The 7,879-nt window shown below is 49.4% G+C and overlaps 1 pseudogene; it reads right to left on the reverse strand.

The window, feature by feature from the left end:
• Positions 1-6,478: 6,478 nt before the first annotated feature.
• Positions 6,479-7,174, reverse strand: LOC129071316 (40S ribosomal protein S8-like; annotated as a pseudogene).
• Positions 7,175-7,879: the final 705 nt, after the last annotated feature.

A 7,879-nucleotide genomic window follows, 5' to 3' on the forward strand; every position in this document is an offset into this window, starting at 1 on the left:
GCTCCCAGGCATGACAACACACTGCCACCCAGTGGTCACTATTTGTCACACACCACTGGGAGGGGGGCCCTGGGTAGGGGGGCAGGCCCAAGGAGATCAGCCGTGCAGTGGACAGGTGGGCACACATCCCTGCACGGAGGCACCGCCCTGTGGAGTGCCCTTGCTATGGCCTGCATGTGAGTATGCACCCTCCCGGGGAGCCTCGGGACACATAGCCCTGGACCTGGCAAAGCTATGTTCCAACTCTGACAAAGGAGAGTGCTGTGAACAAAGGCCCCACGTGGGGACAAGAGCAGCCAGCAAGACGGCTGGCTGCTGCTGCAGCTTTGGGAATCGGGAGACCTGGCCTCTGATCCTAGCTGTTTTGATGTGACCAGAGTTCATCTCCCTGAGCCTCAGTTTCCTCACCTATTAAATGGGATCATGCTAATATAGAAGACCACCAGCCTGCCCCTGGCTGTTTCTCGGTCTGGGATCCGGGCCACGCAGGTTGTCGTCGGTAGAGCACAGACGCGGCCTCAGCCCACAGCACCCCCCCCCGCCCCCCCAGTGACCTAGACCTCTGCCTGCAGTGTGTGCAGGGCTCTGGACTTTGGCCGCAGACAGCTGTCAGGGAACTTTACCCTGGACAGGAGGGAAAATATATTGAAAGAGAGCGGGAGCAAGTCTTCAGGAGCTACCATGTTCTAATGGGGCAAGGGTTTTCTGGAAATTTCTGTGGGTGGCATTTTTTCCTTTCTACTAGGTAACATTTTATACCCTTGGGGCTTAGGAAAGTAGTCATCGAGGATTCACCAGCGTCTATGCAGGGACTTCCCCATGTTCCTGCAGAAAGGGGATAGGCAGAGAGAAAGGCCACCTTGTTCACCCACTAAGGGAGTGAAGAGCAAAGAGCGGAAGGAGGAGAGGGCACAGGGCCTGTGCTTACAGTGATCCTTTCATTAATTTTTACCCCGTTCCATATGAGCTCTCTCCCAGGGTGTGACACACTCAGCTCCTCACCCTCTCCCCTCAAAGCTCTAGCAAGGTAACCTCCAGCCCTTTTCATGTTCTCTTAGTCCTTCCAGGGAGCTGGGTTAACTCATCCCGCCTCTCCAGGTTTATCTGGGAACTGAACCTGCTTTCCAGGCTGGAGACCTGGAGGGGAAGGGGCATCCGGGGGCAGGTAGTTCAGTGGGGCTAGTGAGGGCAAAAGAGGGATCATCTTAGGTCATTGTTAAATAGGAAGGAGGTATTAGTTGTCTATTGCCACGTAACAAACCACCCCATAACTAAGTAATTTAAAACGATAAACCTTCTCTCACATGGTCAGGTATCCAGAAGCGACTGAATTGAGTGGCTCTGGGGCAGGGTCTCTGGTGAGGTTGCTGCCAAGATGTAGGTCAGAGCTGGAGTCATCTGAAGACTTGGCGGAAGTGAAGAATCTGCTTCCAAGACGGATCCGCAGTGGCTGCTCGCCAGAGGCATTAGTTCTGCCCCACGTGGGCCTCTTTTTACGTTGCTCATGACAGAGCAACTGACTTCCCCAAGAGGGAGGGAGAGGCCAAGACAAAAGCTGCCGTGTCTTTCTAACCTAATCTGGAAAGCCTTATTCTTTCTGCCTTATTCTACTGGTTGCACAAACCGACGCTGGTACAGTGTGGGAGGGGACAACAGAAGGGTGTAAACTGAGGGAGGCAGGAATCCCTGGGAGCCGTCTTGCATCAATGTGGCTGCCATGGAGGGAACAGTGCCTGAAAGAGCCAAGCCGCGAGAGGGGACGAGGTACCCCTGAGTACCTCTACTCTGAGCCCTGCATGCACCTGGCAGCCTCGCCCGTGTCCGCTGTCAAGAAGTTCTGGAGGCCAAATGAGTTCAGAGCCTTGCCGAGTCAAGTGTGTCAGGCAAGAGGCCATGCTGTGCTCATCCAGACCTGTCGTCCCTCTCCCTTGACCTTGGTCTTCTTATCCTTACGGTGCATGGCCGGCCCCGAGATTTCCCTGCTCTACCTCTCCCACCAGGCAGAGGTGTTAAGAGTCCAGGCTTGGGTCCTTGCTGCTGTCCCTCCCACAAAGGAGGTAAGCAAAGAGCTTAGGTTTCCTTGCTTGGGCCCACCCCAAGGTGGAGTTAGACCTTTGAAGGGAATGGGGTTGGGGTGGGGATGGGTTCTGTCTGCTTCACTCTGTGGCTGACAGTTTATCCAACAGGCTGCAGGTGCCAGCTGGCTGAGCCCAGGCTGGGCCCTGAAATTTGTCTGCTCATAGCTCCTATGGGTTGCGGGAGGCCCAGAAACCATCTTCTGAGAGGGGCAGAAGGCGGTCATGGACCTAGGAAGAATGTGGCCAGGGTGGAAGTAGGCCAGCCCTCCAAGGCTCTACTTCCCAGAGAACGGGCTCTGTGGCCCCTCCCCCCACCCCTCATCTCCAAGCCCGGCCCCCAACCCCCTTTGCAAAGGGTGTCAGTGCAGCTGCAGATGTTTCTGGTAAGGAGGCCACCACAGGGCTGCACCTGGGGCATCCAACTTCCCTCCCACAGTCTTCCACAGGCAGCCCTGCCCCTTCTCCAGTAGCCCAGTCTCCAACACTTTGTCAGCCTTAATGCAGGTTTTCATCTGCTTCCCCTCTTCTTCTCCCCACATGACCTTCTCCCCCTCCTCCAATCTGCAGACAGAATCCATGCAGCAAAAATAGCTCTCTACCAGGAAGAGGAGACTTCTGGAAATCCCCATGCTCCATGCTCGCAGTCCTATTAGGGGGCAGATAGCTTAACTTCAGTCTCCTTGTCTATAAAATGAGGATAGTAATACCTAACAAAAATTCATGAAATGTTGTGTTAATGTTTGTGAAAGTGCTTTGAAAATGGAAAATCACTCTGTAGGTATGCAGGATAGCGGTGGTGCTAAGCCTCAGAAGCCCGGATGAAGTTGCTGACCTCACACCCCTGCACAGCTATGGGAGAAGCCAACTCTTAGTCATCATCCTAGCCTTCCTTAATGCAGAGGAGAGGGAGTGGCGTGAGGGGGGCAATCCGAACATTGGGGCCCAGGCAGAAGTTCAAATCCCAGTTCCACCAGTTATGGTTACTAGCTCCATGACCTTCAGCAATTTTCTTAAACTCATGAGCCTCAGTAGCCTTATCTGTATGACCTGGAGAATAATACTTACACCCTATCTTTACTGTGAGGATTCAATAAAATACAAAGCCATATAAAGCACGCAGCCCTGTTAAATGTTCAGTATAAACTTGCTCTCTCTTCCTCTTTTCTTTTCTACTTTGGAAACTCCAGAGAGAGAGAGCCAGGTTCTTGGAGCCTGTTGACTCTCGGGAACCCACTTACACAGGTGTTCAAAGGTCACAGACCCAAGAGTTGGATGGTGTCGTGCTGTCATTCTGGTGCAGACAGTGGACCCTAAGCTGTACCCAGCCCTTGGAACACTTTGTTTGATTTGCCCAACAAACCTGGAGAGGCGGGATGAGTTAACCCAGCTCCCTGGAAGGACTAAGAGAACACGAAAAGGGCTGGAGGTTACCTTGCTTTGAGGGGAGGCGGGGAGGAGCCGAGCGTCATCCCTTGGGAGAGAGCTCATAGGGAACGGGGTAAAAAAATAATGAAAGGATCACTGTAAGCACAGGCCCCGTGCCCTCTCCTCCTTCCGCTCTTTGCTCTTCACTCCCTTAGTGGGTAAACAAGGTGGCCCTTCAGGGCCCTTCTGCCCTTGTCTCCTCCCCGTCCCCCTTCTGCAGGAACATGGGAAAGTCCCTGCATAGAACAACAAAAAAAATTCGTTGCCAACATTAAAATGAGAAGATATTACATAAATGTCTGGTTTTCCATCTTCTCTCAAATTTTGGCAGGGCTGGCCACTCTGAGTTCACAGTCTGGTAGCACGTCTACTATCAACTGGGCTGCAGCTGTCCGATTAGCAGCTGCCCTACCTCAGCTCCCACCCCTCCCTATTGTTCACAGCCGGCCTGACGTTCTCATTATATTTCCTAGCAGGCTCCTGTAGGCATTTAAGTTTGTGACCTGCTCTATTTCCTCTCTATTCATGCCTTCAAAAAGTACTCAGCAGTCAGAGGCTGGGGAGAGGGGGGAATGGGGAGTTAGTGTTTAACAGGTACAGAGTTTCAGCTGAGGAAGGTGAAAAAGCTCTCGAGGTGGACGGTGGTTGCGCAACAACACAAATGTACTCGATGCCACTGAACCGTCTGCTTAAAGGTGGTTAGAATGGTAAATTTTATGGTGGTATGTATATATTTTACTGCAACAAATTTTAACATTAATAAATTTAGATAACATTTAATATATATAAAAAGATTTGACAAGCATTAAGGGTCTACCATGCCCAAGGCACTCTGCTGGGTGCTAAGCAAGACAGACATGGTCACCACCGTAGTCTGTAAGGCAGACAGTAAGCAAGCAATAATTTCAGAATCATTACACTTGGACCAGTGCTTCCAGGGGAGAAGCAGCACAAGGCATTGGGAGATCTGACTGTAAGAGACCCTGATTTCAGCCGAGGAGCCTGATGGTCGAGCCCAAATCCAGCCTCTGTGGTTCCATGGGGAGCCCCTTTACCTCCCTCACCTCTGAACCACCTGCCTCCAGACTTCTTTCAGGTGAGAAATCAACTTCAGTCTCATGAAGCTTCTGCCATGTTGAATTTTCTTTCACTGGTAGCAGAGCCCAGTGCTTGCTGATGCACACTTTCCATGGCTACCTTTCTAAATCTCCAGGCTGAAATAAAGTTCCCTATGATAAGCTTTTCCAATACCCTATCCTTCTCCCTTTGTAGCTCTTGTTTAATCATCATGAAATTATTAAATGTTTAGTGTCTACATCATAGGCTAGAGCAGTGGCCATGTCTAGCTTATTTAACATCCTTAGCTCCCAGCAGAGTACCTTGGGTCTGGCAGACACTTAACACTTGTTGAATACATGAATAAATAGAGGAACTGGACTAGATCAGGGGCTACAAACTTAAATAAATGCCCCAAGGAGCCTGCTAGGTAATGTGAATGAGACAGCAGGTAGGAGGGCATGTGCGTTCCAGCCTGCAGTAGTAAGGGGGTGAAGGCCTGAGGAAGGACACCCCCCCCCCCCCTTGAAGAACATATACCCTCCCTTTAAGGATGCTCCTTAAGGGGTGCACCTAACATTTTCACTTATATTCATTAACTAAAATAGTCATTTAGCCACATCCAGCTGTATAGGAGACTGGGAAGTATAACAAATCTGGGCAGCCATGAGCTCTGCTAAAATCAAGGGCATTACTAAGGAAGTAAAGAAGACAGACCTTGACCCTGGCTGGTGTGGCTCAGTGGACTGAGTGCCAGCCTGTGAACCAAAGCGTCACCGGTTCAATCCCAGTCACGGCACATGTCTGGGTTGCTGGCTGGGTCCCTGGTTAGGGGTGTGCAAGAGGCAACCACACATTGATGTTTCTCTCCCTGTCTTTATCTCTCCCTTCCCCTCTCTCTAAAAATATATAAATAAAATCTTTAAAAAACAAACAAACAGACTCTGGGGACAATGAAGTTCTGCACAGAAAGATAATTAAGATCTGAAGAATGAATAAAAATTTTCTAGACTAGTAGCTCTCAAAGGGTGGCCCACGGGGGCCCCTGAGCCTCTACCAGGGGTTTGCGGGTCCCCTTATTTTCATAAAAATAAAATCTGCATGTTGAGATTGCAATGATGTTGCAAAAGCAATCTGGGAGAGAGGGCTTGCTGCCCTAGCGCAAATCTAGGCAGTGGAGCCAAATCCTGCTATAGTCATTCTATTCTTCACCGCCAGGCACTTGCAGTAAGAAAAGAAGAAAAGAATTAATACCAGTTTCACTTAAGAATGCCCTTCATGAAGCAGTAAATATTAATTTTATTAAAATTCAACCCTTGACTACATTGTTATGGAATGAGATCTATAGCACTACTCATTTGTGATGAAATGTTGTGAAATGAGAGAAGCACTTCTGCTGCAAATGAAACACAGTGTTGTCTCAAGTGGTAACACTGTATTAATTGCTGGAGTTGCAAGCTGAACTAGCCACTTTCTTTTGTCATAGCAGAGGAATGGCATGATTATATGTGCATATTTAAATGCAAGCCACTGTGCAGAGGGTGTCCTGGAGGAAGAAGAGCGGAGAGGCCAGGCAAAAGATGACAATGGCACCTTGGAGGGGAGGAGTGGCAGCCAGGCAGTATGACTTGGACAGGCCTCAGAGCTATTTAGAAGGTAACATCCACGGGGATTGGTAAATAAACACACGGGAGGGGCTGGGTGAAGGAGCCAAAGATTATACCCACTTTATTTGGCTTGAGCAGCTTGGGGGATGGTGAAGCCCTCACAGAGTGTGAGACTTGAAGGAGAACTAGGATTCCAGGTATAAAAAAATAATAACTGAAACCACTTTATCTATCATCTATCTATCTATCTATCTATCTATCTATCTATCTATCTATCTATCTATCCATCTACCTAGCTATCTACCTAGCTATCTATCTTTCTAGAACAGTAGACACCTTTATTACAGGAGCTAAGGTAAGAGGGAGGAGCACTTCTGTGCTGTTCAGGGCCTTGATTTTCCTCAGCTAGGACTCCAGCTCCCCGCCCTCCAGCGCAGCCATCTGCTCGGCCACACTGGCCTGCTCTCGAAGCGATGCACGCAAGAAATTCACTCCATTGGAATTGCTCCTCTAGAAGACTGCTGATTTTGGCAGTCTTCTGAAATATCTTTGATTGTTTTTTCTTTTAATTTTCTTCCTCCACAGGAGTCAGCTTGGCTCCCTTCTTGCGGCCCAGGTGCAGGGCACACAGGGACTTGTACCACTCTCTGTACTGCGTGCTGTCAAGGAGCACAATGCAGCTCTTTACCAGGGTCTTGGTGCAGACCAGCTTGTAGTTGGATGCATTGCAGACAACATCAGTAATCCTTGCTTTGAGCGTGCAACACTCTGAGCCCCAAGCTGCCCATGTCCTGCCTCAAGGCTCGGTACTTCTTGCTGCCTTCCTGTACGTGGACTGTGTGTATGCCGTGGAGCCAATCTTAGCACGTGGATTCTGTGTATGTGGCAGGGGCCAATCTTAGTGCTGGCAGCAGGGCGTCCCAGCTCATAATTTCGCTTTTTGTAGTGGGGCTTGCTCTAGCCCCCGATGTTGCGGCACTTGTGCCAGTTGTCCTGAGAGATGCCCATGGTTCAGCGCTGGCTGGAAAGAACTAAATGGAGCCACTTTAAAATGGAGCCAGAGCTGTAATGCCAGAGGAACTGTGCCCGTTTTAGCCTCAAACTTTTGGAATGTTAAAACAGGGAAAAATAACTTTTAGGCAGCCCTAAAGCAACATTGTATCTCAACTGTTTGCAAGGATAACAAGAAAGCAGATATTATCGTTATTGGACCGATGGCTTCTGGACTGAAAATTAAAAGCATGCTTTAGAATAAACATCACCATGCTACGTTATCTGCCCCAGTAGAAATGCCTTCCTTCCATTGATTTAATTTTTCACCTTCGCTTTCTTATAAATACCCCTCGTCTTTACCTCCTGATTAGAACACTATTTGGGCTTCTGTCAAAATCAATGCTTTTCAAATAGCTATTCTTCTGATCTCAAATACATACTTGTTGCCTCTCGCTTTGAAAGGCCTTTACTTTGAGGTTACCAGAGGGTAATAGTGTGCAGATGATAAGTTTGGTTTGGAACAGATTAAGTTTGCTGTGTCTGGTGAACATCTAGGTGGAGACATCCAGGGAGCGGATGGGTACGCCCATCTGGAGCTCATGAGAGATGTGGGCTAGAGATAAACACCGCAGGCCCTTTCTGCCACCGGGGGCCACCTACAAGTCTCTGGGGCCTACCCTTGAACAAGTGCCCTCAGGGCCCGTGAGCAAGCAGCCCCTG

The sequence above is a fragment of the Pteronotus mesoamericanus genome, unplaced genomic scaffold (genome assembly GCF_021234165.1).
Source record: "Pteronotus mesoamericanus isolate MK-2021 breed Mesoamerican mustached bat unplaced genomic scaffold, CSHL_Meso_final contig_263, whole genome shotgun sequence".
NCBI classification, from domain to species: domain Eukaryota; kingdom Metazoa; phylum Chordata; class Mammalia; order Chiroptera; family Mormoopidae; genus Pteronotus; species Pteronotus mesoamericanus.